The sequence below is a fragment of the Narcine bancroftii genome, chromosome 3, assembly GCF_036971445.1.
Source record: "Narcine bancroftii isolate sNarBan1 chromosome 3, sNarBan1.hap1, whole genome shotgun sequence".
Lineage (NCBI taxonomy): Eukaryota > Metazoa > Chordata > Chondrichthyes > Torpediniformes > Narcinidae > Narcine > Narcine bancroftii.
Genome location: NC_091471.1, coordinates 58,963,965 through 58,975,476, shown reverse-complemented (window position 1 = coordinate 58,975,476; position 11,512 = coordinate 58,963,965). Strand labels below are relative to the sequence as shown.

General features: G+C 41.2%; 1 long non-coding RNA gene across 2 annotated transcripts in view; it reads left to right on the top strand.

The window, feature by feature from the left end:
- The first annotated feature begins 636 nt into the window (after positions 1 to 636).
- LOC138756117 (uncharacterized) overlaps positions 637 to 11,512 on the top strand; it is a 28,502-nt gene continuing 17,626 nt past the window's right edge. Inside the window, exons 1-2 of one of the 2 annotated variants that reach the window (XR_011352764.1) lie at positions 637 to 884; positions 1,088 to 1,190. This is a non-coding gene — a long non-coding RNA (uncharacterized lncRNA). Of the gene's footprint in view, positions 917 to 1,087; positions 1,191 to 11,512 lie in introns of both variants that reach the window. The other variant, XR_011352765.1, reaches the window with a different exon arrangement.

The window sequence follows — 11,512 nt, the reverse complement described above, 5'->3', positions numbered from 1 at the left end:
CCAAGAGAAGGTGATGGAATATTGAAAATTATGTTTACTGCAGTTTTAGAAGTTCATTAAAATTAGCTCCCTTTCCACATTTGCCACATTGGTAGTGTCAAGCCAAGAACTTTACAATATCAATCTCAACAGTGCTGCTCTGGAAAGGTAGGAAGAGCTCGGGCCCTGGGAGGGTTTTCATTTTGATTGTATGTTAGGAACTTGAAATCTTGCTTTTCATGTTGAAAATCTGGAAACACTGCCAATAATTTTACAGATGATAAGTTTTCCATAAAAAATAAACTTCAGGGACTATTTCTGATACCTACCTGTCAGGTGAGTGAGGTAATTGCTTTTGTTGCAGACTTCTCAAATGATCTCCATTACCAATTCTGAAATTTTCCATTATAAAGGTCTAAGGAGCAATTGAGTGGCTAAAAATATTCACATCGGAAACAACATGATAATTGATTTCTTCATATTTTGCTCAATTTAATTACTGCTATATCACTTTATTTCTAGTTATTGTGCACATTAATTACAATAACTGTGTGTGTCTGAGAGTCATGAAATATGTATCTGGCTACTTAGCAATGATGTCATGCATAAATGATTTGCACAAGTGGTGAATCATCTCCGGCAGGCAGACTGAACAGCGTCATGCTGAAGGATGTCAGGATGTTTGTGTTGTTCTGGTCTTGTGTCTTATAGAAACACTGGGCTTGAAATCAGATTATTGAAAACTAAAGTATGTTCACTTAATGATTAGGCTGAATTCCTTTCTACAGCTTTTCAGTGGAGCCATTTACCCAGTTGATTTTAAACAGGATATGATCTCTGTTAAAGTCATAAGACAAAGAAAATGGGCACACATGGTCAGACGTCATCTGTTACTATTTTCCAAGGTAATTTGAGCCTCGCTTGTCTTGATTGAAAGGTAAATGTTTATTCTTTGTCTTGTGAATGTTCTGATGTGGTTATTTCATTGACACTAAAAAATGCATTGTGTTATAATAGTCGATTTTCCTCTTTGAGAACATGATATTATTCCATACAGTTCTGGCTTACTTTTATCCAAAATGATATTTTTCTCTGCTGCTTCTTTCAGATATAGGTGGGTCATCAATGAGTGTCAGAATATGCAGCTAGCAAACTACGCTACCTCTCCATAACCCACAAGTCCTGGACGCCAGTGTGCAATCACTCAAATGGTACAAGGCAAGCTATCTTTTTTATTTATCATGGATTATTTTTGACCTTTGCCATCATTGCTTTTGTGATCATCATTTCAAGTTGGTAGATGTGCTATTAAAACTGAGTTGGTGGGTGGGGGGGGGGGGGTGAGTGAGGAAGGCCTCCTCTCCTTCTAAAATTGAAATTCAAAATTTTGGCAAAGGTTTTCAGAGAGAAGCTTTGTTTTGATCTTTGCGGCTCTTCAGTTATTTTAAATGATTTCTTGGAGCTTATAGTGCTGCAGTACATTCCCACTCCAACACCATTTGGGTGTCCTGGTCCACTATCTTCCCAGGGCCTCTCAAATAAACCCTGAAACAGGAAATGATGCGAGGTAGAAGGGCAGAAACAGCACCTCCCCAAAACGAGTTACAAAGGATAAAAATTCAAGCCCTTGCTACTGTGAACAGATGATGTGAGGAGCACAGAGTGAACTGGAGTGTGGGTCTAGGCTCTCAAACTTGACATGGTCAAGAAGAATGTGTGTTTTAGTATTTAATTCACCAAAACAAAGCTTGGCAGGATAATCACCACTCATCATCTTATCAAACAGAAAATGAAACCCTAATAAAAATCAAACCTGTGGGAGGAACACAGTGGTTCATAGACGTCACTTTTGAATGGATGTTTGTGATTGCTTGATTGAGCAGGTTGTAGTGCATGTCGAAAGAACCAAAGACTTGTTGATCCAAACCAAGGATTTTATTAACTAAAAAACTGGAGATTATCACAAGTAGGTCGACCAGTCCAGAATGACCTGGACTGGTTAGGAGCAATCCTTTAAGACCTGCCAGTAGGTGTGGCTACACTCTCAGCCAATCACAGTCATCCTACACTACCATCTGTACATATGTACATCCATATTGGTAATAGAATCTGTACTATCACACAGGTGAGATGAGGACAGTAACTTTAATCTTAATAACAATGATACCCATTTGTATAATGTTTCAACAAAGAGGAATCCATGATGGCTTCCCAAAACAATACCATCAGAAAGCACTGGACCTTTGTGTAGCTTGTTGAAGGTGAGAGTTAGGTCAGCTTGGTGAGGGAGTGCTGTTGAAAGCATAGCAGTCATTGATAGAGCAAACGGAATAGAAGATGAAAAGAAACCAGAAATGGAAAGTTTACAGAAAACTTAAACATAAAAACATAGAAGCATAGAAGATAGGAGCAGGAGTAGGTCATTCGACCCTTCGAGCCTGCTCCGCCATTAAACGAGATCATGGCTAATCTTAAAGTTCAGTACCCCGTCCCCGCCTTCGCTCTGTAACCTTTAATACCCTTATACTGAAGAATTAGATCTAATTCCCTCTTAAATATATTTAATGAACCTGCCTCTACTGCTCTCTGTGGCAATGAATTCCACAGATTCACCACCCTCTGGGTATAGAAATTCCTCCTCATCTCGGTCCTAAATGGTTTGCCTATTATCCTCAAACCATGGCCCCGGGTTCTGGATTTTCCCATCATTAGAAACATCCCATCTGGATCCACTCTGTCCAGTCCTGCCGGAATTTTATATGAAAAAAATAACATATAATTTAAAGAATATAGTCACATTATTTGAACAAATTTGGGAACCATACATGGAAAACAACAGAGAGGGCCAACCGCAGACCTCCACCCCCTACATTGATAGAATGAGAAGAAGACATAGAAACATAGAAGATAGGAGCAGGAGTAGGTCATTCGACCCTTCGAGCCTGCTCCACCATTCAACAAGATCATGGCTGATCTTAAAGTTCAGTACCCCGTCCCCATCTTCTCTCTGTAACCTTTAATACCCTTATACTGCCTATTATCCTCAAACCATGGCCCCGGGTTCTGGATTTTCCCATCATTGGAAACATCCCATCTACATCCATTCTGTCCAGTCCTGCCAGAATTTTCTAGGTCTCTATGAGATCCCTCTCAATCTTCTAAACTCCAGCGAGTACAATCCCAATTTGCGCAATCTTTCCTCATAAGTCATTCCTGCCATTCCAGGTATCAGCCTGGTGAATCGCCTCTGCACTCCCTCCATTGCAAGAACATCCTTCCTTAGATAAGGTGACCAAAACTGCACACAATACTCCAGGTGTGGTCTCACCAAGGCCCTGTACAGCTGCAGTAAGGTATCCTTGTTCCTATACACAAACCCTCTTGATATGAAGGCCAACATACTATTTGCCTTTTTTAACCGCCTGCTGTACCTGCACACTCGCCTTCAGAGAATGATGTACAAGTACCCCTAGGTCTCTCTGCACTTCCCCATCTCTTAATCTATTGCCATTCAAATAGTAATCTGCCCTCCGGTTTGTATTACCAAAGTGGATAACCTCACATTTATCCACATTGTAGTGCATTTGCCATGTATCTGCCCAGTCCCTCAATTTATCCAAATCACACTGGAGCTTCCTGACCCCCTCTTCCGTGCACACAACCCCTCCTAGCTTAGTGTCATCTGCAAATTTGGAGATATTACATCCAATCCCCTCATCCAGATCATTAACGTAAATTGTGAACAGCTGGGGTCCCAGTACAGATCCCTGTGGCACCCAACTGGTCACCGCCTGCCACTCAGAAAACGAGCCATTTATCCTAACTCTCTGTCTTCTACCTGCCAGCCAGTTCTCAATCCACATCAATACTTTGCCCCCAATCCCATGAGCCTTGATTTTGTAAGCCATCGTTTATGCGGGACCTTATCGAAGGCCTTTTGGAAGTCCAGGTACACCACATCCACTGGCTCTCCCCCATCTATTTTACATGTCACCATCTCAAAGAATTCCAATAGATTTGTCAAGCACGATTTACCCTTTGTAAATCCATGTTGACTCCGTCCAATCCCTTCTCTGCTAGTCATATGCTCCGCTATTACATCCTTAGTAATGGATTCCATAATTTTGCTCACTACTGATGTAAGGCTCACCGGCCTATAATTCCCCGCTTTTTCTCTACCCCCCTTTTTAAATAGTGGAGTAACATTAGCTACCCTCCAATCCATGGGTACTGATCCTGAGTCTATCGAGTTCTGGAAAATAATTCTTAAAGCATCTGCTATCTGAATGGCCTCTTCCTTAAGTACCCTAGGATGTAGATTATCAGGCCCTTGGGATTTATCTGCCTTCAAATCCCATCAATTTCCCAAAGACCATGTCTTTAGAGATACTGATTTCTTTCAGTTCCTCCCTTGCATTAGTCTCTGTTTCCCAACATCCTTGGGAGGTTATTTGTATCCTCTCTTGTAAAAACAGAACTAAGAATTTAATTGGTCTGCCATTTCCTTATTCCCCATTATATATTCCCCTGATTCTGACTGCAAAGGACCTACCCTGGAATTCACCAATCTTTTCCTCTTGACATATTTATAAAAGCTTTTGCAGTCGGTTTTTATATTTGCCGCAAGCTTACTTTCGTAATTTATTTTTGCTCTCTTGATTAGTCCCTTTGTCCTCCTTTGCTGCATCTTGAACTGCTCCCAGTCTTCAGTTGTGGTACTTTTTTTGGCCAATTGATATGCTCTCTCTTTGGTCCCAATGCTGTCTCTAATTTCCCTTGTTATCCACGGTTGAGTCACCTTTTTTGGTTCATTTTTATGCCAAACCGGTATAAACGATTTTTGCAATTTCTGCATTAGATCTGTGAATGCTTTCCATTGTCTATCCACAGTCAACTCCCCCATAAACACCACCCAATCAATCTTACTCAACTCCCGTCTCATAACATCATAATTCCCTTTATTTAAATTCAGGACCTTAGTCTCAGTTTTAATTTCATCACTCTCCATGTTGAGTGAGAATTCGATCATATTGTGATCGCTCCTACCCTCGCACAACAAGATTGCTGATTAGCCCCTTATCATTGCATAATACCCAATCTAAATTGGCCTGCTCCCGAGTTGGTTCCTCGACATATTGGTCTAGATAACCGTCCCTTAAACATTCAAGGAATTCCTCCTCCTCAGTATTTTTACCAATTTAACTAGTCCAATCTATATGCAAATTAAGTCTCCCATGATGACAGCTGTTCCCTTATTGCACGCTTTTCTAATTTCTCTTTTAATGCCTTCACTCACCTCTACACTACTATTTGGAGGCCTATATACCACCCCCACTAACATTTTCCGCCCCTTGCTATTCCTCAGTTCTACCCATATAGATTCCGCATCTTCTGAGTTAATATCCTTCCTGTCAATCGTGTCGGTCCCTTCTCTCACCATCAATATTACCCCACCCCCTTTTCTTTCTTGCCGATCCCTCCTAAATATCGTATACCCCGGGATGTTAAGTTCCCAGGCTTGCCCACCCTGCAGCCATGTTTCTGTAATCCCAATCAAATCATATTTGTTTATCTCAATTTCCACAGCTAATTCATTTACCTTGTTCCGAATGCTTCTTGCATTAAGATATAAAGCCTTCAGATTTTCTTTTTTCTCCCTCCTTGCTCTTTCTGATTTTTTACTTTCGCTGCCTAACCTAACTTTTCCTGTTTTATCTTTTCTGTCCTTTGCCCTATCATACAGGTTCCCACCCCCCTACCAAATTAGTTTAAACCGCACCCGACGGCTGTACCAAACCTAGCTGCCAATATATTGACCCCTTTTGGGTTTAGGTGTAACCCATCCTTCTTGTAGAGGTCATGCCTTCCCCAAAGGAGATCCCAATGATCCAAGAAGCCAAAACCCTGTCCTTTACACCAGCCCCTCAGCCACACATTCATATTTCTTAACCTTCCATTTTTGTCCTTAGTTGCACTTGGCACAGGTAGCAAACCAGAGATCACCACCCTGGCTGTCCTATTTCTTAGTTTCTGTCCTAGCTCTCTCTAATCCTTTTTTAGTACTTCATCTATGTCATTGGTACCCAGAGGTACCAAGACATCAGGCTGTTCGCCTTCCCCTTTTAGAATACCCTGGACCCGATTTGAGATATCCCATCACCCTTGCACCAGGGAGGCAGCACACCATGCGGGCATACCTATCTGGCTCACAGAATCTCCTGTCTGTATTTCTGACAATGGAGTCCCCAATGACCACTGCATTCCTCTTTACCTTTTGGTCCACCATGCCAGGCTCAGTGCCAGTGACCTGGTCACTGCTGCCAGCTTCTGTCAGGTCATCTCCCTCAACAGCATCCAACAAAATATACCTCTTACTGAGAGGGATATTCACAGGTGTGCTCTCCATTTTCCTGGTATTTTTCTTCCCACCCCTGACAGTTACCCACTTACCTGACACATCTGGTCTTGGGGTAACTATGTCCCTGAAAGTTGAATCTATCAACAGGAAGCTCAACAGGAATGAGAAAATGGGCCTGACTGAGGCATAAAATACAAAAGGCAACATTAAAATTGACTAAGGGAGGAAACTGGGAGACTGGCTAAATAACATATTGAACTTAGATGTGACAAGTGCATGACTGTGGTTTCATGTCTTCTCATCAGCCTTCTTGTTACACCACAGTTTTTTTTTAACAATACTCAGTGGTTACTTTTTTTAATTGATGAGTTTATTTTATTGACATTGACAATTTAATTCTAATCATTTGGAAATGGAAGTTATATTTCCAAGATAGATTATTAGTCCATACTTCCAGGTTATTAATCCACAAATGTATCTATCATTTCAATGCAATATGATGTAATTATTCTTCAAACATTTCTGCCTAGAAATTGGAGTTCAATTTCCTCTGGCTCACAGCATAAATGTTGTGTCATGTGCCAATGTCCCCTTTGCATCTTTTGAACACATTTGCATAGAGAATAAAAATACACTAAAATTAGCTTAGTAGCATTTTGCCCATTGATTAATGCTCTAAAGCATGGCCTGCGCAGTTCTATTGGCAGAACTCACAGTTGCCATATCATTACCATACTGTGGGGGATTTGTCTGTCCTGAATGAATCCCTCTCCATGGTAGCTATGAAACAGATATGGAAATGACTGTCTTGGAAATTAGAGACCATGGAGAAGAGGGTGAGAACCAATCAGCAAGCCTCTGCTTAACTCAAAGCGTAATGCTGTTCTGAACAATGAATAACTCACTTGTCATTAATCGGTAGTGCAAAAATCTGTACTCAAGAAAAAAGATATGTGGACAAAACTTAGAGAAATGTGAACAAAGAAATAAATGTAAACAAACTGGCTGTGTAAATATAAAAAAAAATATTCAGCAATAAATAATGTGCAAAGAGTCCTTAAATGAGTCTCTGATTGAGTCTTTTGTTTAGGAGTCTGATGGTTGAGGAGTAGCAACTGCCCTTGAACATGGTGGTATGAGTCATGTAGCACCTATACCTTTGTCCTCATGGCAGCAGTGAGTACAGAGCATGTCCTGGGTTGCGTGGATGTTTGATGATTACTGCTGCTTTTGACGGCGGTGTTCCACGTAGATATTTTTGATGGGGCTGAGGGACCAGGGCGTTTTTCCTGTGATGTACTGTCTTTTGTCCACTACCTTTTTCAGGGCTTTCTGCTCAGTGGTACTGGTCCCCCCATACCAGGCCATGATTCAGCCGGTCAGCATACTTTCCACAGTACATCTGCCAAGCTTTTTGATGTCATAACAAACCTCCACAAACTCCTGAGCAAATAGAGGGACTGACATGCTCTATTCATGATGACATTAATGTGTTGGGTCTAGGAAATGTCCTCTGAGATAGTGACTCCAATGAATTTACTTTTGCTCACCCTCTCCACCTCTAATCCTCCAATGACCACTGGATCATACACCTCTGATTTTCCCCTCCTAAAGTCAACAATCAGCTCTTTGGTTTTGGTGAAATTGAGTGAAAGGTCATTGTTAGTACACCATTCGGCCAAGTTTCCAATCTCCCGACTATAAGTTGACTTATTGCCCCTTTTAATACAGCCCACCGTTGTGGTAACATCAGCAAATTTTTAAATGGTGTCGTTGTCGTACCAAGCCACACAGCCGTAGATGTATTGGAAATAGAGGAGTGGGCTAGCTATGCTCTCCTGTGGTGCTCCCATACTGATGGAGATTGTGGAGATGTTCTTGCCTGTCCACACATATTGGGGACTGGAGGTGAAGAAATACAGAGTCCAATTAAACATTGTGGCATTGAAACCCGGTTGAAGATTGCTGATCAGTTTTGAGTGGATAACAGTGTTGAATATAGAACTGTAGTGAATCAAAAGGACATAACAAATAGGAGCAGGAGTCCATCAAGTCTGATCCGTCATTCAATTAGATCATGACCAGTCTGATGATAGGCTTATATCCACCAACCTGCCTTTTCCTATATCCCTTAATTCTTTTAATAAGTAAAAATCTATCCAACCTTGTTTTAAATATATTTACTGAGGCCGCCTCCACTGCTTCAAGGGGCAGTGAATTCTACAGATTCATCATTCTCTAGGAAAAGCAGTTCCTCCTCATCTCTATCCTGAATTTTGAGGTTTTTTTCCCCTAGTTTTGGAGTCCACTACCTCTATCTTATCTATGCCTTTCATAATTTTATATGTTTCTATAAGATACTCTCTCATTCTTCTAAATTCCAGCAAGTAAAGTCCCAGATGACTCAATCTCTCCTCATATGCTAACACCTTAATCCCTGGAATCAACCTGGTGAACCTCCTCTGCACTGCCTCCAAAGCCAGGACATTCTCAAGTAACAGACCAGAACTGCACTCAGTACTCCGGATGCAACCTCACCCATACTTTGTACAGTTGCAGCACAACCTCCCTACTCTTAAATTCAATTCCTCTATCAATGAAACCCCACATTCCATTTGATCTCTTGATAGCCTGCTGCCCCTGCAAACCAACCTTCTGCAATTTATGCACAAGCCCTCCCCAAGTCCTTCTGCACATCAGCTTGCTGCAATCACCTGCCATTTAACTAATATTCTGATCTTCATTTTTCCTTCCAAAGTGACTAACCTCACATTTGCCAACAGTTTACTCCATCTGCCAGACCTTTGTACCTTCAGGCTTCTGTATCTGCTCCCCGAAGGCAGCAGTGAGAAGAGGTTATGATCAAGATGATGGGGGACCTCCATGATGTTGGCTGCCTTCTTGAGACAACACATCACATAGGTGTCTGCAATGGATGGGGGAGGGTTGAGTGGGTCAGAGTCTGTGATAAATATGTTTGCTACCATCTGTAGTTTTTTGCATTTCTAGGTACTTGAATTACCAAGCTGGAACATGTTGCAATTAGTCAGTATATCTTCCTTAGTGTACTTGAAGAAGACCGATGAAATATATAACAATGTAACAAGCCTTCTCAGACTCCTTAAAATGTAAAGAGGTTGGTGGGCCTTCTTCACAGTTTCCTCGATGTTCTGGCTCCAGGAAAAGTCTTTGGAAATATGGACATCCAGGAACTTGAATGTTCTGACTCTCTCAACCTCCATGCCATCAATGCAGTAAGATGTATGGTTCCTCGGCCTTCTTGAAATTAACAATAAGCTTCTTGGTCTTGGTCAAACCAAGAGGGTGGTCCTAATATTGAATTCATTATTTGAAAGGATCTGCAGGCAGATTTAATTGACACTTTAAAAAGGAAACAGGTTAACTACTCATTTTTGACTTCATACATGTTAGCCTATGCTCCTTCCCCTGCCCCTGCCTCCCTCATCTACTCTTCTCTCTCCTACCCCTCCTCCACCATTTTATTCAGTACCTGCCTACTTCTTGCTCATACCTTGATGGGCTCAGGCCCAAACGTTTGGTTACACTTTACTTCCTATTGATGCTGCATGACCTGCTGAGTTCCTCCAGCAGTTTTGTGTGTTGCACGTGATGATATTAGAAGCAGTATACTCACAAATTCATCGGACACAGGAAAAAATAGTGTAGTGTTTTAAATAATCAAGATAAATTTGTATTCCTACATGACAATTGCAGCACAAAGTTGCTTCTATCCATTAATATAGTTTACATTAGCGGCTCTTTTTATGCATCTCAAACTGCCATTGTATCCAAAAGAGGAATCACACTGGCCTGAGAAAGAGTCGTCAACATGACCAAATCTCTATGTTTGTGTTTTCAATCCATATCACACAAGTGGCACATGCAAAGTATACGTACGTATACAAAATTTAGTAATGCATATGGTTGAATGTTGTTTTCCTTCAAGAAAGCAGGCCTCAACTTGAGCATTGTATTGATCTTTGATAGATACCATTTGGTAAAGGCTGAACTTGCAGAAATGTGAGCTAAGCAAGCTTGGAAAAAAATAAATAAGCTTTTGAAAATATGAAACTCAGGCTCCAACAATTTCATATGTGAAGATATAATAAAATGCCTCTGCAGACTGGACATAGCCGGAATCAATGACTAAAAACAAATGGTTTAAAAAATCCACCTGAGATGACTAGATGGGTGAATGAGGATAACAAGCAGCCACAAATTTGGAGAGTGCCTGTGAGTGAATGTGGACAACAAAGTCACATTTTCGATCTTTGGTGAAAGATTGTTGCCAGAGCTAATCCAAAGTGGGGAGAGGTTAGGAAAGAGGGATGGGGGGGTGGGGGGGAACAGTTGTAGTTTTTCACATATAATTACAAGCTGGATTTGACAACTTTTCAGAGAAATATTACACCACTCCATACTTCCATGTTTGATCAGAAGGAATAAGCCTCCATTTTGCACCCAATATCAATTGAAATATAATGCTGGGATACTTCTGTTATCAAAGTTAAGCTAATTTTGATTTAGATTTCATTTCCTTTCTGTTTAACATGATAACTATCAACAGGATGGTAACAGAGCCCTCGCAGTAAATTTTCCTTAACAATGTAATGGATGAAATTGGAAATCAACACATTTGTATTTCCCCTACCTGGGAAGCTGTCCGTTTCAGTTTAACCAATCTCTATTTCCAGTTAAAGCCCACGGATTCTTCACAATTAACCCTTGTGATAGTACAGATCTATCACCAATGTATATAGTGTATATAGTTACAGTATCTAGACTGTGCTTACAGCGATTGGCTGAGAGCTGTGCCACGCCTACTGTCTGGGCCGTAAAGGGTTGTGTCCCTAGCCAGGTCGGATCATTCCGGACTGGTCGGCCACCTGTGAAGAGCTCCTGTCTTTTGCTAATAAAAGCCTTGGTTTGGATCAACAAGTCTTTGATTCTTTCGACGAGCTCTACAACCCTCAACCCTCTTGACCCAAATCATGTCTGAATCTTGACAACAAGCTACCAAAAAAAAATTCAGAAGAATACAGGCCCAGTACCTCTCAGATAAAGCCAAGGCAGGTCTTAGCAGGAAGAAAGAGAGACAAACAATGCCAGTGAGGACTAACAAGGAAAGCTTGACCCTTCTGCTGCACATTCTTT